Source organism: Ambystoma mexicanum, chromosome 7p (assembly GCF_040938575.1).
Source record: "Ambystoma mexicanum isolate Mex_15411 chromosome 7p, UKY_AmexF1_1, whole genome shotgun sequence".
Classification (NCBI taxonomy): Eukaryota; Metazoa; Chordata; class Amphibia; order Caudata; family Ambystomatidae; genus Ambystoma; species Ambystoma mexicanum.
Window position 1 is genome coordinate 23,254,794 of NC_090939.1, and position 26,185 is coordinate 23,280,978.

Sequence of the window (26,185 nt, forward strand, 5' to 3'; positions counted from 1 at the left end):
CTAAGTCTTCAATAAAAACGTTTTTCTCAGGAAAATTGTCTAAATTACAAAGTGTGGCAAAAACATCAGCTTGTTCACCCTTCTCCATGCAACGTTTAGCCCACGCAGTTAATTCACGCTCTTTCTCTGAAGACACAGTATTACGTGTTACAACCCTCGATCCCGCTCCCCGATCTACTACAAGTGGTGTAGAACCACTTGGAAGAGGGAGAGTAGGCACATTTTTAACATCCTGATACAGATGTACTTTCACCGGCGTGGCAGGCAAGCCCACCGGACCCATAACAGCAGGCAAAGGTGGAGGAGCAACGACAAGAGGAGGAACAGGAACATTAAGAGGAACAATAGGAGGAGCAGGAGGAGCAACGGGAGGAGGAATAACAGCAGGAAGAGGAACATACGGAGGTGGCGCAGTAGCACCAGACCTTCGTTCATTTAAAAGTTTATCGATAAGTTCATCAGATATATGAAAGTCTTTAGAAGGATACATTTTCTGGACACCAAGTGAAAAAGCCCTATCCATATTCCTAACTGACTCAGACTGTTTATTCTGGTCATATAACAACGCTTTTTCAGCATTCGTCATATGACGGCGCACATGTTTTTCTCTACTCTTAAACTGCTGCATAGCTTCTTTCTTCCAATTCTGTAATACATCGAATGCTGCAGGTCTAGCCTTTTTCTTCATTAATATGGATTTAAAGTATTCAATACGAGGAATTTCAAAACTACCATTAGTATTCAATACGAGGAATTTCAAAACTACCATTGATTGGCCACTGAAGTTCGGAAGCATGTCTAGTTTGTCTGTGCCAAATATCATTAAATACTATACTACCAATGCCGTGCTTACAGTACATAGTACACGGCGGCGACCCCTCCATTGGGGCCGGTCGGCCAAATTCCAAAGATTGTCTGTCACTGCGGAATAATGTCCTGAAGCAGGCAGACAATTTCCCAGGCATATCAGAATACTGGTGTTACCTGGTCAATAATTGTACTCGCGAGTGCAATACGCCAAAACAAATTATCAGGATACTTAAGAATCGGGTCACGACTCACCTGATCAAATCCTAAGGAGTTCTGATCGGATTACAAATTTTCTAAGGTCCCTCGTGGTTGGTGATTTCGGCAAATCTGCCCGCCTCGATATATGGACCCTCGTCAAGATGCCGACTCGGACCACGTGCTCACCATCCAGGGATCGGGTCATGCAGCGCTGCTGAGGTGTCGCGTCTCATCCAAGAAAGGGGCCCCCTTTTACACCGTCCGATCCCGGTCTGATAGCCGCGTCAACCTTCAACAGGCTGGCATCAATCTTGAGGGTCCCTATTCGGGCGCCATCTGTAAAAGCAAAAAGAAATATCGAGGCTGAGTACCCCAAAAGGAAATACACCAAACACAGGCTTATAAAGATTCACAGATCTTTATTCTATAACTGTACATTTTACAAAGAAACAAAGTATCAGATAGCTATCTGGCCCTCAGTACATCACAGCGAATACCAGCCCTTTCGGTGTGAGAAGTGAGAGGTATTGGACGTCTAAATATTCACATCTTTTATACAGTTTTCAATTGTAATGTCCAGCCCCTCTGCAGGTTAATTATTCTCGGCCTAGGGTTCGAGCGGAGTTCACTTCTAGTTAGTCCAACTATATGCATGTGGATTACTTCTAGTTTATACAACAGCAAGTCACAATGGCAACAATGTATCTTCGAATTTAACATTTAGCCTTAGCACATGTCTTATACAATGTAGTTCAACAAGTGCTCACATTTAATATTTAAACAACATTGTATTCGATGTATGTCCGTGGATCGGACTTATTGGTGCAGGTAATCCTTTGATCTACAGGTCAAACATAGGACATGGTCTCATTACACGACCCAAACATTTAGCCTACGGACAGTTTAGACATTAACCTATGCGAAAGTCAGGGCAGCTAAGGTTACGAGCAGGAGAACATTGTCCACCATTTTAGAACACAGAGTGACTTTGAGATAGAAATCAAAATGGCGGATGGACCTAAAATGGGTGGCTAAGTCGATCTAAGGTCAGAACTTCGCAACGCGGATTTCTTCGCAGAGCGACTGGGCTAAGGCCAATATACACGAAGAAAAGGAGGCACGATATGATATCCCGTTTAACACCCGTACAATCAAGGCTAATGACTAATTCTTAATGGTGTTCCTTTAAAGAAAGTTATAAGGAACAAACTGGGGTTTGTAAATAAAACAACAGACATAAGAAAGCCTACATTTTCCATTAGGGACTTCAAGTCCCATAATTCCCCAAGTACTGTGACGAAGAAGAGGGCTGAAGAGGTTCAATGTTGCAGGAGTGGTCAGGTCATTAATGCAGATGACCCACACCTGAGGGAGACAGAGAGGCTCAAATGTCCCCCTCAGGTGCAGGCCATCGAGTTGGCAATGTTGGTGAAGTGTAGAGGAATTGGTATGTAAGAATTTGTAGAGTCCAATTGGTGTGGGACTTTACAAGACTTATCTCTTGGTATTAGGTAACCCACCTTTTAATATAGGCCTGTACTACACATGTTGATAGAGTTACTGAGCAGCCAGGCTCCTCTTGAGAGGTGTAATGTGAGCTGTAGAGCTGTAGAGCTGTAGAATGAAATCAGTAAATACAGGTATCCAAGTAAACACGTACACACTTAAAGTTATAGTGTACATATGTATTTATATATAGACAAGGTTAATTAGACAATCTCTACAAAGCAGCAACTAATAGTAACATTAAACTAAAAGTTAGGATTCAGTTCAACAAGAGCAATAAAGTAGGTGAGTAAACTTTTCTTATGTTATGCATATTCCAGCACACTGAGTGACGTAATATGAGGTCAGTAATTACACTTATTTGGGATCACCATTGCAATATTGAGTTATAAGGAAGGAAACCTTATAGTTAGATCAGAACATACTTGGTAAATAGTAAAACAGTTGGAATTCTCCCAGAGGGAGGTAGGCAGTCTTTCATCCCAGCAATAATAGTGTTCAACAATTAACACCTGCATGGGAACAAGCACTGTCAAAGCCAATAGGTTGAGAAGGGGGCCTTTAGGGAGCCAGGACAGCCAAAGCCAATGGGCCAGTTCAAAGTTTCTGATGCTCTCTTCTTAGAAAATATTTTTAAATAGTCAGTAGTTCAATAGAAAATCACAGAAGCTCAAGAGGAGCCACCTTGAAGAAGCATAAACTGGAAGGCCAGTGCAGGCGAGTTGAGGTCAACTCAAAAGAGTGTAAAATAGTACTCGCCAAGCTAGGAAGTACCACAATTGGCAAAAGATAGATGTACCCCAAGAGAATTGAAGAATTGGTTCCAGCTGCATGCCTTATGGTTGCGGTGCAGCAGTCCCTTGTTCCTGGTCCTTGGTCATGGTGAAAAAACGGGTTGGGGGACGTCTGGAGGCTCCTGCGGCAGCACGAGAGAGAGGGACTCTGCAGCAATGGACTCTCCTTGATTCAGAGGCCTTTTGTGGTTTTGGCACCTTTTTCTCGGCGCCAAAGTAGAATGAAAAGGTCTAGTTGGAAGTTACTGGATCCCTCGGTTCCTAGACTCTGGTGAGGGGACTATGGATGAAGATGTACAGGGAACTTTGTGTAACATGGAATAAAGCTGACTAATGGAACTTACACAAGATGTCTAAGGATCTTTGATTATTACACTGGTGACGAGCTGGTCTCGATGAGAGGCCTGGAGATGGACCTACGTGGAAAAAGAGAAGAAAAAGGTTGAGAAGCGGGGAGTGCAGAGAAGAAGTAGAGGAACCACTGCCCCCACACAAGTAAGTCTCATCACCCAGGGCCAGGAAAAGGGGGAGTTGCAGCCCATCTGGTACCGCAGGGTGAAGAAATAGGAATGGTGTTAAGTCCCAGGGGTAAAAGAGCACCATTTCCCAGTGCAAGAACCAGGGCCCTACAAGTTACCCAGGGAAAAGCATAAAGGCAGCTGTCAATAGAAAAGGGAAACTCCTGCTCCAGAAAATCACTCAAAAAAAAAAAAGAAGGGGTGGAGGTGCGGCCAGAAGAGAGGAAGCTGCAGGAGGACCCAATAAGGGTAAAATTAAAATGCCCAGAGTGGCCAGGTCGTGAAGCTGGCTTATGCGGTCGTGCAGATAAGTTCCCTCCAGGGTTGCCTGGCCTTAGGTGATGTTGGTCAGCAGGAGACATTCAATGTTGCGTGAGAAGGTTATCGCGTACTGTGCCGTCCCTGCAAGTCAAGGGTTAGCAAAGAGACAGGGCCGACACCACTCACCTAGTCCAAGTATGTCCGGTTGACAACAGGGAGCTTCACCGTGCTGCGTGGGTGGGAAGCCAATGGTGACATCAGTTGTGGGCCTGTGGAGCTGGTGATCCGATGGAATGCAATGCGATGTGGAGAAGAGGAGGCGCGGGGAAACGTATCTGAAGGAACGTTTCCGCCATTGGCATAAAGGATCCGCTGGCACTTGAGGGACGAGCCCGCTGTGTTGTTGATTCACAGGAAGAAGGAAATGATGATGTCATTGTTGTGCATGACTGTTTGCTACCCGAGGCGTCGTAGCGATGCCAAGATCAATGATGAGGAAGGCGGAGACGAAGAGTAGAACTATTGAACAGTGCAATGACGGAAAGAGGATGTGATCTTGTTCGGAAGGTGATAGGTACAGCACAGGAACAACATGTGATGTGGTGCGCACCAGGAGATCTGAGGTACTGTTGCTTTATTCTAATAAAAGTGTGAGGAGACATTAGCGCTCGTCTAGTCATGGGGTTACTGATGATTTATTTAACAAAGGTTGAGAAGTCATCATTATTGCAAATTGGTTTTATGTCTCTTGGAGTGTGTTTTAGGTTGACGCTTCGCTGAGCTGATCTGGGTGCATACAGTTCAGTGTATTGACATCATGCTGTGCTGTTAAGGGAACTAACATTTAAGTGTATGATGCTGTCAATTGACACTACCTTAAAGTTATTATAGTGTGGGATAGAATGAATTACTCACGCAAGTAGTGTTAGGGGATGATGTATGTATGGGTAGTGTGTTACAGGTGGCACGTGCAGGAAGTAGTGTGTGTGAGGTAGTGTTTGGCACAGCTGTGGGAATGCTGCAGTGGTGTGAAAACTACCCAAGAAGTGTGATGATGTGTTTGGGTTATAGCTTAACAATTTTGAGGAATTTTAGCTCTAGGTTGCTGGCGGCAACATGGTCTTTTGGGATTTAATTCCAACAGTGTCAAATGTAATAATCCCAATGAAAGGAAGGTGCATTGGGAACATGTTTGGTGTTATGAAGAAAAGCAAGGGAGTTTTCAGGTTTAGAGCTGCGTTCAGCTATGGACTTTTAGATTGTGACTTCACCGCCATGACAGATGAGAGCTACGAGGTGGGTTCGAGTGACCTGTTCAGCTAATTTCAGGTCAAAAGATGTTTCAGTTGGGGATTTTAAGGGCAATGTCAAAAGTTAAAATGTCATTGTATAAACATTGTAGAGTCTATTAAAGTTTTGTGGGTGAGATATGTATGATATGGTATGGGACTTCTGCTATCTGAAGTGGGGGTTAATGGTTTGTGACGACACTGCGCCAAGTGTGTGTATAGTATGGAGTGGGACCTCTCCTCCGGTGTGAGGTGTGGCCACTGGTACTGTTGGACCACGCCTTTTGGAAATGGCTGGGTTTAATTGAAGTGAGGAATGGGTGAGATGTGCAGGTGATTAAGCGGGGTGGGGGGGCGCCTTCCCATTCACGTGACTAGGAGATGTAGAGTATGGCTAGAAAGGGGCGACGCCTTCCGTAAGAGTGAGTGGCTGCTGTTGGAGGCACGGCTAGAGTGTTGGGGGGGATGCCCTCCGTTTTATCTTTGAGTTGCACCTCTCACAAGAAAGGTGCTCTGTGTGAGTGTCCCCTGTGTATTTCCTCTTGTGGATTTGTGTGTGTGTGTGAAGAAGGGAGATGTGTTGTATCGTGCTTGGTGTGAGTGCAGGTTCTTGGGAATGCATGAGTGAATTTTGGTGTGCCTGAGAGAATGCTTAGCTGTGAGTGCAGGAATGCCTGTAGTGAAGGTTCCACTGTATGTCAGTTGGAGAGCCTCAGCCTGGGTGATGGCACCCAGTGGTTCATGTTTACCATCTGGTGCTTGGGAATGCATGAGAGAATGTTGGTGTGCCTGAGAGAATGCTTAGCTGTGAGTGCAGGAATGCCTGTAGTGAAGGTTCCACTGTATGTCAGTTGGAGAGCCTCAGCCTGGGTGATGGCACCCAGTGGTTCATGTTTACCATCTGGTGCTTGGGAATGCATGAGAGAATGTTGGTGTGCCTGAGAGAATGCTTAGCTGTGAGTGCAGGAATGCCTGTAGTGAAGGTTCCACTGTATGTCAGTTGGAGAGCCTCAGCCTGGGTGATGGCACCCAGTGGTTCAAGTTTACCATCTGGTGCTTGGGAATGCATGAGAGAATGTTGGTGTGCCTGAGAGAATGCTTAGCTGTGAGTGCAGGAATGCCTGTAGTGAAGGTTCCACTGTATGTCAGTTGGAGAGCCTCAGCCTGGGTGATGGCACCCAGTGGTTCATGTTTACCATCTGGTGCTTGGGAATGCATGAGAGAATGTTGGTGTGCCTGAGAGAATGCTTAGCTGTGAGTGCAGGAATGCCTGTAGTGAAGGTTCTACTGTATGTCAGTTGGAGAGCCTCAGCCTGGGTGATGGCACCCAGTGGTTCATGTTTACCATCTGGTGCTTGGGAATGCATCAGAGCATGTTGGTGTGCCTTAGAGAATGCTTAGCTGTGAGTGCAGGAATGCCTGTAGTGAAGGTTCCACTGATTGTCAGTTGGAGAGCCTCAGCCTGGGTGATGGCACCCAGTGGTTCATGTTTACCATCTGGTGCTTGGGAGTGCATGAGAGAATGTTGGTGTGCCTGAGAGAATGCTTAGCTGTGAGTGCAGGAATGCCTGTAGTGAAGGTTCAACTGTGTCAGTTGGAGAGCTCCAGCATGGGTGATGGGACCCAGTGGATCATACTTGCCCTCTTAAGGGAACTTTGTGTAACGTGGAATATAGCTGACTAATGGAACGTGCACAAGATGTCTAAGGATCTTTGATTATTACAAAGAGTTACTATGTAACCTCCAGCACTCCACATAGGGTGGTGTGTGCTGCACCCACAAAAGAAAAAGTAAGTAAGACAAAAGTCATCTTACTATTCTTGGGAACAGTAGTTTACCCAAGAAAATATATCTCTGTGGCACTACACATGTGTCACAATGCAAAAAGCAGATGCCTATGGAGTTAACCAGACTCCATTAAACAGTAAGAAACTAAATATCCTAGTCAGAAAAACACATGAGGGAGTGGGGAAGAAGTCCCACTCACTCAGGAATAACAATTAAAAAGCCCTGAATCCAGGAAAAGAGCTGGGGTCTCTAAGGTTAAAGGGAATTGGCACAGAAATTAAAATTCTCCCTAACACTAGTCCCCCCAGAGTAAGGGACAGGAGGATTTATTCCACTCCTTGATTAAACTCTTGCTCCAATCAGTCAAACATCCTGGAGAGACCATCAGCATTTTGGTGATTGCATCCTGACCTTTGCTCAATGCTGAAATCAAACCCTTGGAGGCTGATAGACCATCTTAACAATTTAGGATTTTCCCCTTTCATCTGCATTATCCGTCTCAAGGGTTGGTGGTCTGTTTGAATGAGGAAAGTAGAACCATACATGTATGGCCTAAACTTCTTCAATGACCACACAATGGAAAGACACTGACCTTCTATGGTTGCCCACCTTGTTTCACGGTCCTTCAGTTTTCTACTGATGAGGCAAATAGGGCATTTCCCTGCCTTGCTCATCCAGTTGGCTTAAGACTGCAGCTATTCCTGTATTTGAAGCATATGTCTGTACAATAAAGGATTGGGTAGAATCTGGAGCTCTTAAGACTGGAGCTTTGCAGAGGGCCAGTGTCAGCCCTTCAAATGCCTTGGTACATTCCTCATTCCACCTGACCTTCTTAGGACATTTGGGAGTGGAGATGACATCAGGGGAGAAGCTATGCTCCAATAGTTTTTAATGAAATTTCGGTAGTACCTAGTGAGACCTAGAAAGGCTCTCACTTAGGTTTGGGTAGTGGAGGTGGCCCAGTCCTGTACACCTTGTACCTTACTAGGCAAGTGCCCAATCTCCCCTCCTCCTACCTCATGCCCAAGGTAGGCCACCTTGCTCTGACCAATTTGACCTTTACTTGCCCTTATGGTCAGATGGGCCTGTTCAAGAACCTGCAATACATATCCAAGGTGATGAAGATGCTCTTCCCAAGTGGGGCTGAACACTGCAATGTCATCCAAGCATGCCATCCAGAAGTCCTCTAACCCATTCCGAACCTGGTTCACCATCCTTTGGAATGTAGCAGGTGCATCCTTTAGTTCAAAAGGCATAGCCCTAAACTGATGTAAGCCTCCGTGGGTGCAACATGCAGTTTTCCCCTTGGCATGGTCTGTCAGAGCTACTTTTTCCAATAGTCTGAGGTCAAGTCAAATGTACTGGTGAACTTGGCAGCTCCAAGTGTATCCACCAGCCCATCTGTACTGGGTAAAGGATGGGCATCCGTTTTTGTGATTGCATTCAGAGCTCGATAGTCCACACAGAACCTTAACTCACTGGTTCCTGCTTTGGGCACTAGCACAACTGGACTGGCCCAGGGACTGGTAGATGGCTCTATAACTCCAAGATCAAGCATCTTGTTAACCTCCTCCTTTATATGAGTTCTGACATGATCAGACATTATGTATCCCCTGCTTTTGACAGGGATACTGTCACATGTGAGTATATCATGCTGGCACCAAGGGGTCAAACCTGGTGTCAGTGAAAACAGGGAGGAAAACTGAGTCAACAGAGCTTTGCACTCCTCCTGTTGCTGCAGAGTCAGATCTGAAGAGAGTTTAACTAATTAAATTCTCTCATCTGAAGGGTGTCCCCTGAGGAGATCAGGGAGAGCCTTACTCTCCTCCTCTTCTTGATCAGAGGTTAGAAGCAAAGCTTCTAGCTCTGGTCTAGAGACATAGGCCAGCGATTAGTGTGAAAGACCCTAGGGGCCTCCGTGGGGTTGCCGAAGTCCACTAAATAATCAACCTCTCCAAGTTTGCCTACAACTTTGAAGGGTCCAATCCATTTGTCCTGTAAGGCTCTCTGTCATGTAGGAACCATAACTAGTACTAACTGATCTGGAGTAAACTCCACCATGTTGGCCTTCTGGTAATGCCAATGTTTGACCAGAGCCTGACCAGTTTTCAAGTGTTCAGATGGTTCAGTCATCAAGAGTACCATCCTCCTCCTGAGGCCTAGTACATAGCCAGTGACATGGACTGGCTTTAGGGATGCAACACTCTCCACACCTTCTTTGATCAGGGCCAAAGTCTTCTGATAGGATGACCATAGGGGAGCTCAAAGGGGCTGAAACCCACCCCAACTCGAGCCACCTCTCTATAAGCAAATAGAAGTCATGGCAGTAGAAGGTCCCACTTTCTTCCCAGGGGTTCCTCTATGGCACCTATCATGCTCTTCATCATCCAGTTAAACCTCTCTACTAGCCCATTTGTTTGTGGGTGGTAGGCAGTTGAGAACTTGTAGGTTACTCCACACTTTTTCAACATGGTATGCATGTAGTGGGACATAAAATATGACCTCCTGTCAGAGATAACTTCCTTAGGAAACCCAACCCTGGTAAAAATACCAAGCGGGGGGCCTTAGCCACTGCTTGGGCAGCAACAGTTCTCATAGGTATTGCCTAAGGATATCTGGTAGCATGATCTGCCAATCGCTTTATCAGTCTTCAACATTCGGCAAGCAGAGAAAATAAAAATAGCACGCGGCTCCTCTCATGTGCGTCACATAATTAAACAGAGAATGAGAGCGAATAGCAGCAGCCCCTAAAACACTTGAGCACGGTGTAAGCACGTTGTAAGCCACAAAAACGCATGCTACATGTAACCAAACCACAAAGACTCGCAGCAACAATCATTCGATTCAATTTGTTAAAAGGCAGCAGAGCAAGGAGGTGCTGCGGATGTAAGAAAGTAACTGCCCATGCAACACAGAAACCGCTCTGTAGGAGAAAGTTGCCTCCAGGGTGCCCGGCAGCGAATGTGCATGGACTGCACAGACTGCCACAGACTGCATGGTCTACTACAGCCAATATAAATTGGTTGTCAGAGGAGGTTGGAGGGTCTAGGGGACCAACAGTGTCAATCCCCACCCTCTCAAAAGGAACTCCCCCCACTGGGAGGGGCACTAAAGGTGCCACATTCTTGGAACCACTTTTGCCAGAGGAGTGGCAGGTGTGGCAGCTCCTATAATGTTTATGAGCATCTGCACCCATCTTGGGCCAGTAAAAGTACAGAAAAAGCCTCTCTTTGGTCTTCTTGGAGCTCGTGACCAGCCAGAGGAATCTCATGTAATAGTTGTAGGAGCTTGGGCCTAACCTCCTGGGGTACTACCAGTCACCTGAAGTCCCCTGGGGTAGATTCTGGAGGCTCACTGTAGAGGAATCCATCCTTCCAGTAGAGTCTATGCTTCCCTGGCTCTTGCCCTTCCATATGGGAAGCTGTCTGTTGTCCCAGACCTTCTAGAGGGGAAACGCCAGTACTAGGTCCTCATCAATAAGCTGTGCCACAGTTTATGCTTTGATTTCAAAGTGTTTATTATCAACAGAAATAAATGAATGCTCCTTTAGGAGAGCCGACACCGTACGAAAGACGGAACGTTCGATTGGAGGGATTAACCCATAATACTCACATCAAACGACATGAGAGCAAACACAGTACAGACATATGAACCAATTTCTAGAAGTTATACAAGAAATGCCCTGATTTGATAAAGGCACTATTTTGCCAAAACACATCTCATCAGAGGGCCTCTCCTAAAGGAGCATTAATTTACTTTTGTTTTTAATAAACACTTTGAAATCAAAGCATAAACTGAGGCACAGCTTATTGATGAGGACCTAGCACTGTCTTATCTATTGGAGGTGGGGATTTGACCTCCATGTTCCTCAAACATGTGACACATACCATAAGGGATACCTAGAAAACCGGTCGCTGGGCAAAACAAGTTGATGGGGTAATACCCCCTCAAACCCACCATAACCTTCTAGAGAGGACCCTCTCTTTGTCCTCTGCTGAAATCTGCCCTAGAGGGTCCACCTTCTGCAAGCAAAGTCTGGAGCTCAGGATGGTCTCTATGGTCCAGATCTTCTAAGCAGGGAAGGACCTCCTCCAGCTCTGTCTCAACAGTAGCTGGCTCTTCAGGAGTTGGTTCGTCCACCCAGTTAACCTTAGTTGGGGATGGGCGGGGTGACCTGGGACTGTCCTCAGGGAAGGAGGGGTGGCCTAGTGTTCCAAGCAGGCTTGGGTTTAAGACCCTTTTTCTTACCAGAGACTCTGGATTTCTTCTTGGTCTCTTTCTTCTTTTGGAAGTGGAAGGTTGGCCTGTCTGTTGGTTTGAGATTCTGGATTTCTCTTTGATCGCAAACTGAGACTCTCTCAAGGTTGCCCCTCTGGACAATCTTGTCAGCTCCTGTTTCTTTTTGCTGGGAGGCCTGGGGGTACTGGAGACTACTCCAAGAGTGTTTAAGTCATTACCCAACAGGACCCTCCGAGGTACTTCAGATTGCACACTAACAGGAGTTCGTACAGTCATGTTATTACACTGGATAAGGGCTAGCAAAATGGGGACCATTTGGATAGGTCCTCCAGCAAGTATAGTGGGACGTTTGGGTGCATTAGCTACATCCTCAGGTTTGAAGAAATCTTCATTAACCAGTGTCTCTGATGGGAGGAGTCTCCTGGCCATTTACAAGTACACTGTCCTTGTAATATTCTTTTGTGTTGTCAGGTATGGGATTATATACATATATATTCTGTTGTTCCCACAGCCCCAAGGACACTAAAGAAACACTAACTTGAACTCCAATGGGTTCTTCCGCTAGTAGGTGAAAGTGAGCACTTCTCATTGGAGCTTCATTCTCAGGAACGAAGGCTGAGGAGACAGTGTGGACCCCTGAAGGTTTACCCTTGCATCTGGGATCCCCTTTCACATGGTTACTAGACTCACAAACCACACATTTACCAAAGCATTTCTGGAATGGGGGTTTCTGGTAATCTCCCGCTGGTTTGGCCCCTGAGGTTTCACTAGATCTGTATGGCTCCCTTATGGTTTTTGTGGCCCTCTTTTGGTGGTGGAGAATTAGAATTGTCTTTAATATCTTTCTTGCGCTTCTTCTCCTCATCCTTTTTCTGAGTTGCGCCAGAATCCCTATGAGTGGCCCTGTTGGCTACCCATAAGTCAGCAGCTTGAGCAAGCCTCTTGGGATCAAGTTCCTTTGAGTCAGCCAGGTTGCGTCTCAGCTCAGGGGAGCAGGCATAACAAATATTCTCTAGTAAAAATACATTTCTCATTCCTTCAGAGGAGTTCATTTTGTAACCTTTAACCCAACCATCCACGTTTTTCAGGCATTCACACACCCAGGTAGTTACTAGGGGAATCCAGACATGGACCCCTTGCTCACTATTCTTAGAGAGGCACAGCTTCACCCTACTGATAAGGTCCAACCAGACCGAAACACGTGTCTGTGGTTACTGTTGCTACTCTTGTTCAGAGGAGAATTGCCTAGCATTTTGGTGCAGGACTGCCGCAGGGCAGGACAAAGACTGATATGTTTTGGATATTTCTCCTCTGCGAAAGATAGTGAGCTAAAGAATCTGGGTAAGGCTCTCGTAACCAGGACTAATGTCTGGCAGAGAGACTCCCAGGACCCCCGAGCCCCCTTGTTAATTTGCATATTTGAGTAAGTTTTGGTCTCACCCTAGCTTACTAGGGGAATCCAGACGTGGACCCCTTGGTCACTATTCTTAGAGAGGCACAGCTCCTCCCTACTGATGAGGTCCAACCAGACCGAAACACGTGTCTGGGGATGCTGTTGGTACTCTTGTTCAGAGGAGAATTGCCTAGCATTTCGGTGCTGGACTGCCCCAGGGCAGGACAAAGACTGATATGTTTGGGATATTTCTTCTTTGTGAAAGATAGTGAGCTAAAGACTCTGGGTAAGTCTATCGCAACCAGGACTAATGTCTGGCAGAGGGACTCCCAGGACACCCTTGTTAATTTGCAGACACTAAGAGACAGGCACTGACAGCTGGACATGGATACACAGAGAGACTCCTGCAGACACTAAGAGACAGCCACTGACAGCTTAACATGGATACTCACAGACAGACTCTTGCAGACACTAAGAGACAGTCACTGACAGCTGGACATGGATCCTCCGAAGCAGACTCTTGCAGACCCGAAGAGACAGCCACTGACAGCTGGACATGGATACACAGACAGACTCTTTCAGACACTAAGAGACAGCCACTGACATCTGGACATGAATATTCACAGACAGACTCTTGCAGACACTAAGAGACAGCCACTGACAGCTGGACATGGATACTCACATTTTCAATGAAATGGGGTAAAGTACCCTCTTTTTTGTTATCGAGGAGCCTGTATCTAGAGGGAATTTAGTAAACTATATAAATACAATGGGATACAGGCTACCCCACCCTTCTACACCTAAAGGTATGAAGACGCTCCACTTTGACAGACGCCTAACATTGGTCTGTAATTTTTCATCAAAAACAGATCACCAAATTAACAGTAAAAAAACAATTTTATTTGTCACTATATTACTAAAGAGGCCCAATTACAGGCTTGAAACTATAACATACAAAACATTTGTTATATGTCTTCAGTCGTTGTTGACACCATATTAATAATCATATAGTGCTCAACAGTATATATTTGAACCATGTGGTGAGGTTGTCAGGAGTTAGTGAAACAGTGACTTTATGTGATGTTATTTTTCAAAACATATTCCAAGTCGACACTGTTGGTGTTTCTGACATAAGATGAGGGTACAGCTGTTGGTGTATCTCTTCTTATACTTTCCGCAGGACTAGACTTTGTTAGGGTAAGGCTGACCTCTTATTCAGAATTTGAAGGTCTCATTGGTGCTAAAAGGTAGAAAATGATGACATTCAATAAAAAAGGGGGGTATCTGTGTGCGTTTTTTAATATACACAGAAAAAAGGGAGTGGTATTCATACCTGTACTTTAGCTTCTTGTGGATTTGGCTATAATTTCTTAAGTGGGTGTCATCTGTACACCGGTACAACGATTCTAGTCTTCGTGATAGATTTGACTTTTCGTGGCATCATCCAACACGTCCTATAGTTAGTCTATAAAACAAGGATGAGACCTTATGTATTGATGCATTGACTTAAAGTAGCATATATTGCTTAATTTTATATATATACTGGCAAAAGGTTTTAAAAACAGTCATGATGTTATAACTATACGGAGGCTGCTTTTTGCAAAACGAAAGCCGTGGCTCTCAATGGTTAAAAATAGACGAGTCCCAGCGTTTTATTTCCTCGTGTTGCTAGGTAACTGCTTGGTTGAGACGGGCTCGGGTCGGTTATGTAACCGCACCTGCGAGATCCCCGTTCTATGCTGTACCCTGTTAGAACCTCTTGGTAGTAGAGATCAAAAGCTAAAAAATAAAGTTAACACGAGAGGCAGCGTACTTACAAAGTCGTCTGCTTCTCGTCAGTCTAGTGGCTTTTTGCTTCCTTCACCGGTTTGCGCATGCGCGTTGTGTGCGGAGGCTCGGTACTTATTCTCAATAGATGATTGGGTAACAGCGGTCGTCCTAGCAATAGGGCCTGACAGAGTAGGGTGGGTGTGTGGTGTTCTGTTTCACTGCTATTGGTTGACTACGTGTAAAGTGGAACACGTACTTAAGAAATGCGTTCTAATAAGTGAGATCCAGTCCTTTGGAAAACATACCTCGAGAGTATGTTTGAGCAAGGTACGCTTTTGCCAATATGAAGCGCAAAATCGTGTTTTTTGGTGACTAGAGTCACGCGCTCTATATGTCGCGCGTACTTACTGTATTTTACAAAAAAAACAACGTGGTTACATGGGCAAAACAGCACAAAACCACAGAAAATGTGGTACATTAGCCTAGTTTCCTCCATACTAAGCCTAGTTGAAACAGTTTGTTTTGCCATTGTGCACAGGATCCAGAGACACCTATATTGAGGGGTTAACACACGGGTGTTGTGTATTTACATATTGGACTCGTATCTTTGTGTTACATGCACATATTAAAACATTGCTCGTACCTATATCAAATAACAACAATGATACATTTGATGTTACAGGTCCACACGTCTAAAAGAGAAGTACATAACAATACACTACTTGGCAGGCACATATTACATACAGTCCATGCTTGTGGATACACAACGGAATTGGTCTAAAAAAAAAAGGTCTAAGAAAAAAGGCATGCTTAGTGTTTACAAAGCAAAATAAATGGCAGTAGCTCTTTAGGTCTGTTTTTTGACAGGAGATGTACCTTTATTTGCTATGTTTTTTATGGGCCCTGTTTGCTCACATCTGCAACTATATTATCTGATGGAGGAGCCGTAAGAGTTACAACCACATGCTGGGGCTAATGTGTGTGTGGCGCCATGTTTAAAAGAACAAATTCCACTCAATGGCGACATTGAGGCCGTTTTTTACTGTGTCTAGCCGGTGGATCCACTTCTGCTCTAGTTTTCTTAGGGCCAGATCTTGATCTCCTCCTCTGGGTTTGCTGTTCACTGTTTGTATAATGAACCACCGTAGTTCTGTGTGTTGGTGTTGTTTCTTCTTGAAATGTGCCACCATAGGCTTGTCTTCAATTAGATTTTTTAAGCACGATCGATGTTCACAGATCCTCTGTCTGATCTCTCTTTTGCTCTTACCGATATATAGAAGACCACATGGACATTTTATGCCATATATGCTCCATTTCGTTAGACAGTTCGTAAAGGTCTTATACTTCCATACCAGTCCGTTCATCGTGACTTCTTTTAGATCTTGTGTCAGGCTGCAAACTGAGCACTTTCCACATATGTAGCGTACTACCACTGGTGGCAAGTGCCACAGGTTGGTTTGTGAGTTTTTTTTTTCCTTTGACGGTTCTGGGTAGGTATGGACTAGTCTATCCTTCAGGTTTTGGCTCCTTTTGAAACCGAAACAAGGTTTTTCTGGTTGCAATGTGGCTGTCTTGAGTATGTTCCAATTTTTTAAAATGGTCCTTCTGATGTTGTTACTTATTGGAGTAAACGTAGTGACACATGTCATTTTTTCGCCGTGTTTTTCTTTTTATTTTTTTTTGTCAGGCATGTCTCTCTGCTGGTATTTCTTGCAGTTATTCATGCGTTTCGTATAATTTGTTTGGGATATCCTCGCGCTGTTAGGCGTTCTCCAAGGTCCTTGCTATTACGGTCAAATTCTGGCAGGGTGGTACAGTTTCTTCTAATTCTCAAGAACTGTCCGTATGGCAAGTTCTCTCTCCAAGCCTGGGGATGGAAACTTGTGAAAGTTAACAGTGTGTTTTTATCTGTCGGTTTTCTGTATAGTGTGGTACATAGGGGCCCATTGATGGTGGTTTGAGCATCTAGATCCAGGAAAGGTATATGTGCGGTATCCTGATGCATAGTGAACTTGATGTTGGCATCCACGCTGTTTAGCCACAGATGGAAATCAAACAATTGTAGTTTGGAGCCTCTCCATATCATGAAGATATCGTCGATATATCTGTACCAACATAACATTTGGTTTTTGTCACTGAAGATGAATGTGGTTTCCAGGGTGTCCATGTACAAATTTGCTATGTCAGGAGCGAAAGTGAACCCCATGCTTGTGCCATGGATTTGCTTTTAATACTGACCCTTGTACATAAAAAAAATCTCTGTTAGGGCAAGACGAACACATTCCAAAATAAAAGGGGTAGGAGTGGTGACATCGCTTCTTTTGTCTAGATATATTTTAAGCACGTCTATGCACTCCTTCTGCGGGATGCTCGTATAGAAAATACCCTCATGGACAGTCTCGACTAACCACCAAGAAGCCACAATGCTGATGTCAGTGACACCACGACGTAGCAGCGTTAGACATGAAGCACATTTGCAGTTCTGCACCACTGAGGACAGATACATATACATACTGTCAATGCTTTTATTATTTTCGCATTAGCCAAATGCAGTAACACAGAACCACAAGGCACAAGAGATCCTGAGCAAGCTTGCAGATGATTAACGTGAGCAACCCTATGGGACTATAGGGATATATATGGAACCTGATAGAACCATGTGTGACTAACGTATAGAGTAATTAGAGTAACATGAATATGTAGAATTCATATTATATGTCTAAGGAAAATTACAAAAGGCCCAAAAGTCACAGAGCGTTCGACGAGGAGAGCTGATTTAGACGGCACAGAGGACGAAGCAGGCTCACAGCCAAGGTCAGAGATACGCAGACACATTCCAATCCCCAGACGACAAGGGGACCAGCTTCAGAGATACAGAATAAATCCTCATAAAAGCAAGCTGAAGAACTCAATTGTGTGATCCCTAAGCATGTGGTACAGCCAAACGAGACAGTGGACATTCACCCGTGGTGGGACAGCAGAGCTAATCCCAGCAAGTTTGATGCAGACGGTAAAAAGTGTTGCAACGTAAGGAGCACACTCTCATAGGCAAAGGTGGTACACACAATTTACAATGCAGAGACATAACCGTTCATATCACCTTGAAGAGGGCACAGAGGGCTGAGAACCTAATCGGGTCCCAGGCTTGGGGAGATCAGCTCTCACCAATCACACCTTAGAAAGCCAGGGGTGGATGGCAAAGGGTATGAACTAATGGCAAGCCCATTACTCTGCAAAAATGTAATAGACCATTTCTTGGGGACGGGACAGGCCAGCCAACTGACATGCAAGGACCAGTAGAATAACCTCTGTAGGGTGCTCCTATAGGTTATAGTACTCTTGATACCCAATACTCTCTGATGATAGGTTTTTTGGGGAAGGCCCAGCTGGTGACGACATCCTTGTACAAAACTGTACCGCATGCCATGGAGAGCTGAGATGTACGGGGGAATTCTTATTGTCTTGTATTGATCCTTGTTGGTTTTATTTGTCTATTCTGAGGAAGGGTGTTGGGGCCCTTGAGAGTCAGGCAGACCCCCAGACCTCTGGCATACCATGGGAGAGATCCCCCAACAGCTACAAATCTCACTATTTCAGAGTGTACACTGAATTTCTGCTTCTATTCATAATTGTCTTAGTCCAAAGCACGTTCATGCATGTGTGTTTAAGCACTTTATGAATAGACTGTAGGTTGGGTCCAAAGCACTTTCATGCATGTGTGTTTAAGCACTTAATGAATAGACTGTAGGTTGGGTCCAACGCACTTTCATGCATGTGTGTTTAAGCACTTTATGAATAGACTTTAGGTTGGGTCCAAAGAACTGTCATGCATGTGTGTTTAAGCACTTTATGAATAGACTTTAGGTTGGGTCCAAAGCACTGTCATGCATGTGTGTTTAAGCACTTTATGAATAGACTGTAGGTTGGGTCCAAAGCACTGTCATGCATGTGTGTTTAATCACTTTATGAATAGACTGTAGGTTGGGTCCAAAGCACTTGCATGCATGTGTGTTTAATCACTTTATGAATAGACTGTAGGTTCTTAGTATGAATCTGTTAGACATCAGGTGACAGAATTTAATCAAAAACATTTTAGGCAAAATGTGCCTGTGTGTTGTGGAGCCCGAGTGGAATGAGTTAACTGTATTTCATGACAATTACTTAAAAGGAAAGATGTGTTAAAATGTTTTCAAAGTCAAGACACACGTTAGTTTAGCCCTTGACATTTAAATACTTTTTGTGGCTGGGTTCTTTCGAAGTGTTAAGGTACAGTTTTAAAGTGAAGGTGTAACCTCTTTGCCCACGCCTTCATATGTCCCACTAAAAGAAATCTTTAACTCTGTCTTCCACTTTGTGTTCTCCACTGGTAAGATAGCTCATCAAGTTAATTGCTCATCTCAGACATCAGACATTGTCCAACTATAGCCAACCAGGTTCAAATCTCTGCAAGCCTCATTTAGAACTTCATTTTACATATGTCTGAGTGCCACTTAATTGGGCAATAATAAAACACCTGCTTTTACAATGCTCAAAAGTAAGAGGAATGCTGTATGAAGCTCTATTAGAAAAGTGATTATTACTGGTCTTGAAGATCTCTGCCCACACAGCGCCACAATTCCTCTCACAAAAGCAACCCCTACTCTGATTTCCTGCATCACTTTTCAAAACATTACAATTCCCACTGAAATAGAGTATGAATATCATTGCTATGTGCTGTTTAACTGGAATATACATAATCTGTTGTTTTAACTCCACAGATGGCTAAAGTATGAAGAGAGAAAGCAATACTGCAATTCAGGGAAATTACCTGATAAATGAAGACCCTGGAAAGGTTTACAAGGAAGGACACTGCTGGTGTCCCAGAGCTCAGCGTGTGAAAGTTGTTTCATTCCATTAAACATCACCATGTCTAAGGGTTATCAGTGGAGTCAATGCACACAGGACCTTTGCAAGTACTATCTATAACAAAACAATCCCTTAAAGAGGACAGCTTGTTTCCTGCAAGAAAATACATATAGGACAATCACATATGAACTCAATGCAAATGTGAAAAACATTAGTTTTATGTTTGTTCTGATGCTATATCGGAGAAGACGCAAGTGGAATGAGTTGTGTTCCCATCATTGCATATAGGTAAAACCTACTAAACTCTGATACATTCACCTGTCAGTGCAGCGCCTGCTAGAAAACCTTTGCTCATAAAATCAGTCTGATTCATGACAAGATTCATCACAAGAGAAAGCATGTGGTAGAAGTTGTGAGAATTGCAAACCGTTGTGTTCAAGAAAAAGGTGCAGCACAATGTAGATTGTCCATTGGGGTGCACACATATAAACCATCAAACACAGCAGTTATAGTTAAAATCAAGGTTCCCATAAGAGGTTTATAGCAAACATTTTCCAAATATAGTGACTTTGAAATTGAAAAATTCTTGTCATGGCATTTTTGCTCAACAAAACCCAATCTGGAGGCACTCACCTCCAAGATCAATTGTATCAGTGCCGTGAATGTGATAAACAATTCAGTCATGAAAGACATCTAACTCAACATGAAAGAACACACACCAGAGAAAAACCTTATCAGTGTTCAGAATGTCAAAAGAGATACTATAGAAAAGACAGTTTAACTAAACATGAGAAACAACATACCGGAGAAAAACCTTACCAGTGCTCAGAATGTCAAAAACGATTCAGTCAGAAAAGCCATCTGACTAAACATGAGACGATACACACCAGAGAAAACATTGCTCCGTCTTGGATTTGAGGAATCACAGAAGCTCCAAACAGTAGAACACCAATTTTGCCGTAAAATGTAAGGCCTTCCTGGATGCTCGCCTGGTTATAAATGATGTATTGAACTTGGTAGTAATCCTGTATCGCAGACCTGGGAGAGCACACCTCTTAAGCTATGACTAACCGCGCGGGCAAATACCAAGGCAGTATTATCAAATGTTATATTAGAGCAAATTATGTTTGAACAGGGTGGTAATAGAAGCATGTGTTACAATGCTTAACAGCTGTGAGGATGCACAACCTGTGCTCTTCCCCCTTCGCTTTCAACAAAGTACAAATTAAACAAATACTTTTGAGGCCATGTCTAGCTAAAGGGGCAATTCCACTGTTGGTGTGTTGTTTGAGGAAAATGTTTTGGACGTACCAAACCATGTCATCTTCAGGATTAAAGCTTTACCTAAACACCTCAATGTATCTCCATGAAGGTTGGCCTGTCACTAGGTTCTGATTTAATCTATTGCCATTCAATTCCTGGTTTAGATGATGGAATAATCACGCCCAAGCATTAAATGGTTGTTGGTCCTTCTGTCCTGATAAGGCAGAGACAAGCCTTAATGTTGTTCTACTGTGCCCAAAATATGCTATTTTACAGGTACAATACCTGGTTCCTATATTAAAGCATATTAGCATAAGGAAGTGGTCATTGGCTTTTAACTATTTGATTTTATGCAAAGAACTGGGGTGTCAACACTGCTGAATAGACATTTAAGAAAAGCTATTCACCTTGTATGTATTACATTAGATGCTCTAATTTAAGGCCCATAAGGTGTATGTTGGATTGTGGTTTTATGCGTTCTTCCTTTTGATTGTTTTATTAATATGTGAAAGGTATACATTAGGTACTGGTCCGCCTGCAGATCACCACACAGTAAATAAAAGGACCACTCCCCCACTACAGGCACAGGTGCTGCTATTGGGATCTATAAGAGCACAAGAGGAATTCTATGCAGCGCTCCAAGGGAAAGAAACTCGAGGCCCTGACCCATTCACGGGATAACATGGAATTCTTCAATAGAGCCGGAAGAAACCAAGGATTGCTTAAGTCATTACGTTATCCTGCCGGGCAGAAAATTCCCTGTCTTACATACAGTCAAAAAGGTGATTGACAGAGAATAAAGTGACCCAGAAAATATATGACCTATATTTATTTAAAAAATACCCAGTTCATGGATCTAGTGCAAACTTGGCAGAGAATCTAAAGGTCAACTCCATGATGCCTCACATGATGAGCAGAGCTTTCAGGGCAGGAGAAGACATGGCACCCAGGCATGCTCTTAACATGACAGTGCATGTCTCCAATAATGAAACACGTATGCAGGTTCCTTCTGTCCTCACGGCAGGAATCTGTATGGTGCTCTGGATTCATCACATACCCTTTGTGAGAAACCTAAGAGTATTCCCACTCCTACTTTCCCGGGATCCTCTTATCAGGTGGCCTGGGAAAGGCCATCGCTCTTGGATCCCGACCCTGGGGGTGGAGAAGTGAGGGAGGATCTCCTGGATGGGGGGTCCTTGGAGATTGTGAGTGGGGTGCCCACAGGGAGACATGGCATCCCCCTTTCCCTATTGATGACCAACCTAACCCTCCCCCGACCTTTATAGGTTATTGCAAACAGATCCACTCATTTTCCCACATATGACCTCTGACACTACTGAGACGGGGAAGAAGCGAATAAGAGTAATGAACACTAAAACTTCATTTCACCACTTTGGTTCTGGGACGAAAAAGATGTCTGCCGAGTGTCCTGGCTCGCCCGCAGCGTGACTCGTCCTGTCCGACTGGCCTTCTCTGCTTTGCTGGCTCCAGCAGTGTGTGTCACGGTGTGGAGCCCCGGGATGGATGACAAAGGGCCTCATTACATGTTTGCCGGTCTGGAAACAAGGGTGCCGGTAAGCTCACCGGCACCCTTGTTTCCGGATCGGCAAACTACAAGTCTGCCTGCCGGAGCCACTGTGCCCAACAGGTCTGACCCTGCCAGGCCCAGCAGCCATGGTAGGCAGACTTGTCACAAGAGCACTGGCACCATTGCTAACGGTGCCAGTGCTCCTGTGTCCCCACTCCCATAGAGCCCAATAGGACTTTATGGGAATGAGGATTAACAAATGTACCGGCGCCTGACTTCCCAGCAGCTGGACTTGTAATAGCCCGGTGGCACCTGGAAGTCAGGCACCAGTACATTTTTACGGGTCCGGCGGCAAACCTCCGGTAGCACCGGCTACGTTACTGCCGGACCCATAATGAGGCCCTATGTTTTCTCCTGCACTGCTCGCCCCTGAACTTCCCTTCTCCACAGTGCAGCCGCCATTTTTAAATGTCCCGTTCAATGAAGGTTTGCAAAAACAACATAGTCTGCGTGTTGTATTGTGAGCTCCTGTTACTTAGTACAAGCTCTCTAGTCCTCCTCTCAGTACCCGAGTATTTATGGGAGTTGAAGTCCATATTGGATCTTTTAGCTTTTGGTTTTTCTTATGAACTTCACATAAAGGCACATCAGAAACAAAAGGTGTCATATGTGGATTGTGGGGGTTTGTGTGAAAGGTGGGAACCTGACTAGAATGACAATAGGCCTTTAAGAAGTCAGGTATTAGAGGGTCTTCCTCATGGGGCAGGGGGAACACTGTGCCTTCTCCAATGGAGTCATGACATCTCCCCAGTATTCGTCTCTTCCCATGTGATCCTTCCTCATACAACAGCCCCCAGGGTCAGGATCAAATAGTGTCTACCAACCCCTGACCACAGGGGAGGAAGCCACCACCGGGGGATCAGTGACAACCCCTGACCACAGGGGAGGAGGCCACCACCGGGGGATCAGTGACAACCCCTGACCACAGGGGAGGAGGCCACCACCGGCAAATCAGTGACAACCCCTGACCACAGGGGAGGAGGCCACCACCGGGGGATCAGTGACAACCCCACTGGATTCATCACCCTGCTTTTAGGCCCATCCACACTGACAGATGTTCAGCATACCTATTCTATGATGGGAAAATAGAAAGACTGTGATGAGAGTCCTGGCTGATGAAGAAACGGGTCCAGCTTCTGTGGAAGACAGCCCTGGAATCGAGGGCAGCAGCATTTCAACAGCAGCTTTGACTGCCAGGGCTGCAGTAGCCTCCAGACATAATATTCATGTGAGGGGATGGAAAACCGATTTCTCCTAGAAGAACGTGATACTGGACATTCCCTTCCAGGCCAATAAACTCCTCGGAGATCTGACCTTGATGGTAGGTTTAAAAGTCATTTGAGGGCTGCATGTTCTCATACCCTCTTCAGGGTGAACTTGCACCTGCCGAGCCAAACCAAGTGTCTTCAAAATTACAAGACATAAAACTGGTAGCAAACTCCAGCAGCAAAAGGTAATGGGTTCTTTTTCAATAAGAACCCAACTGCCTCAGCCAGTGACACTGTGAGGGAGGGGAGTGGCTATTATACTTTGCTCACAAATGTTCCTGAACAAACAGGCATGCAGGGCTGTGGACCATGGTGAAGGTTGGAGTTTACAGCTCTTTGCCCTCCTTTTGAGTTTCATATGGCCCCACCTTCCATAGAAGGAGACAACGTCTCACGCTCTGATTCAGAACATTCAGACCAGCTGTAGAAGAATGGCCTTGCTCCTCTACAGACCCAAAAGAAGAAGAAAGGATTTTCTGGTTCCCACAGTCTCTGAAGGATTCTATATAGACCTCAAACCGCACATTTTACAGATGAAGATGCCAGGGACGTCATTTCACCAAAATGCCAGGGGTAGCAGAAGTGACATCACACGACCCTTGACCTCTGATGACATCACAGGAAGTTATGTCATTTGATCCCACCCTGAAGTGGTATTGCGGGAAGCGATGGAACGCAACCTTTCAACCCTTGATGAAACAGGAAGTGACATCACATAGCATTGTGCCTAAGTACACGACGAAAAATATGGTTACGATATCACTATGATGTGATCTACATTTCATACAAGAATAGATCGCCATATGTATCATTAAGATCAGTGTGTATAGGCCCATATTACCAATTACTGTGAACGCAAGCAGACGTCCATGGCCAGATGATAATGATGTGTTACTATATAGCACCTATGCTTAAGCACTTTGCATAGAAAAAATATACATACAATATAACCCAACCTGTGTTAGTACTCGTTTATCGACCTCAGAAGGATGAAAGGCTGAGTTGAGGTGTTTAAGAACAGACTAAATCAGTGACTCACCCCCTGAAGTGTGCCCGAAATGAACCTTTCATGAGTCTAGCAATTATTGTATAGAATTCCAGAAAGACACATTTTTGGGTATTCCTATTCTTTCTTATTTAGGATCACTGCTGAAAGTGTTAGACTTGTCGAACACCTGTTCTTTTTTTATTTTTTTAAGAGGCCTGAACAAGAAAGCCAGCCACTCCAGAAGCAAAGACCCACATGGTGCTGGCCACAGCCCAGGAGCTTGCTACAATTTTGAGTCGATAGCAATGAAGACCACAGGGATCGCATTTGCGACCCATGGCGACCCCTAAATGACGTCCCTGGAAGATGCTCAAGGGAAGACATTGCAGAAGATCCTGCTACACGTGACCCCCCCAGGCGTTTGAGATTTATCGACCTACAAGATGCATATCACTGCATCCCATCCACAACAAATATCCAGAGTTTCTCTGGTTCCCAATTGCAGGTCAACCGTTCCAGAAGACAATACTGCCCCTAGGCATCAAGACACCTCCCTGAGTGTTTACTAAAAGACGGCTCCAGCAGTGGCAATGCACCATCAGGGAAAACATCCACTCCTGCTTGCATCCATGCTACATCAGAACACAGGATGAGGATGGACACGGAAATAACGCTCTAACTCCTGCAACAGATGAGGTTTTATATCAACGCAAAAACATCCAGCCTAATATGAAGCCAGGACCTGAATCTCACAGCCGGCAGGTTTTGTACCCACCTAGGATCAGTTATCTGCCTCGTCACAGTCTTCAAGCTGAGACAGAGCAGTCTGCTGATTCTTCATGCAGCATCAGTTAGACATGGCTCACTGGCCCGGGAGCGATGGCGGCCCTGCAGTCTTAGCCCCTGGGCACGGTTCCATGTGTGGGCTCTAATGAACCGCGTCCTGCATTATTGGACCCTGACACGACAGGGCTAGGACTTTCTGATAGGTATGACATCCAAGATGTAGGAACAGATGCACTGTGGGGTTATTCCAGGCACACTGGAAAAGGGCACCGTGATCATCACCCGTCTCCAGAGACTGTGACCACAGAGGCACATGGGATCCATGGGGTACCACCTGGAGGGAGAAAGATATTCAAGATGGCAGCATGCAGACCTATTAAGGGCCTCCAAATGGAAGAAGATGCAGGCCGCTCCCCCCAACTGAATGCAAGCTTACCATGTGTTATTCCATACAGACAAAACTTTAGCCATGATCTGTACAAAATGACACCTTCGGAATTGCAGTAATGGACTTATTTGCCCAGAGAGAGGATTGGAAAGTCAAGTAGTACTGCTCCCAAGCTCCAGAACCACTGGAATGGGGAACGACTGGACCTTTACTTGTGGGCGGGGCCTTTTTATGCCTTTCCTCCCCTTCCCCAAGAAGGAGGAGGAAAGCCAATTATGGCTGTACCTTACTGGATCTGGAGGGATTTGTTTCTGACACGCTTATAGCTGATGTCAGAAGAGGTCTTTATTTTGATTCTGAAGCCGTTGTCCATCTTGATTATGGCAGAAGAGAAAGAGGCATTGCCCCTTAGGGCTTAGTAGAGGCTACAGCCACAGCCTCTCCTACAAGAATATTGTTCACTAGAAGTTGGTAGTCACAACGTTTGGTGTC

At 44.9% G+C, this 26,185-nt stretch overlaps 1 long non-coding RNA gene across 1 annotated transcript in view; it reads left to right on the forward strand.

Annotated features, from left to right (window-relative positions):
- The window catches only part of LOC138525629 (uncharacterized), a 40,950-nt gene extending 19,959 nt beyond the window's left edge, over positions 1 to 20,991 (forward strand). The window contains exon 2 of the long non-coding RNA XR_011283394.1: positions 19,325 to 20,991. This is a non-coding gene — a long non-coding RNA (uncharacterized lncRNA). The remainder of the gene's footprint in view (positions 1 to 19,324) is intronic.
- Positions 20,992 to 26,185: the final 5,194 nt, after the last annotated feature.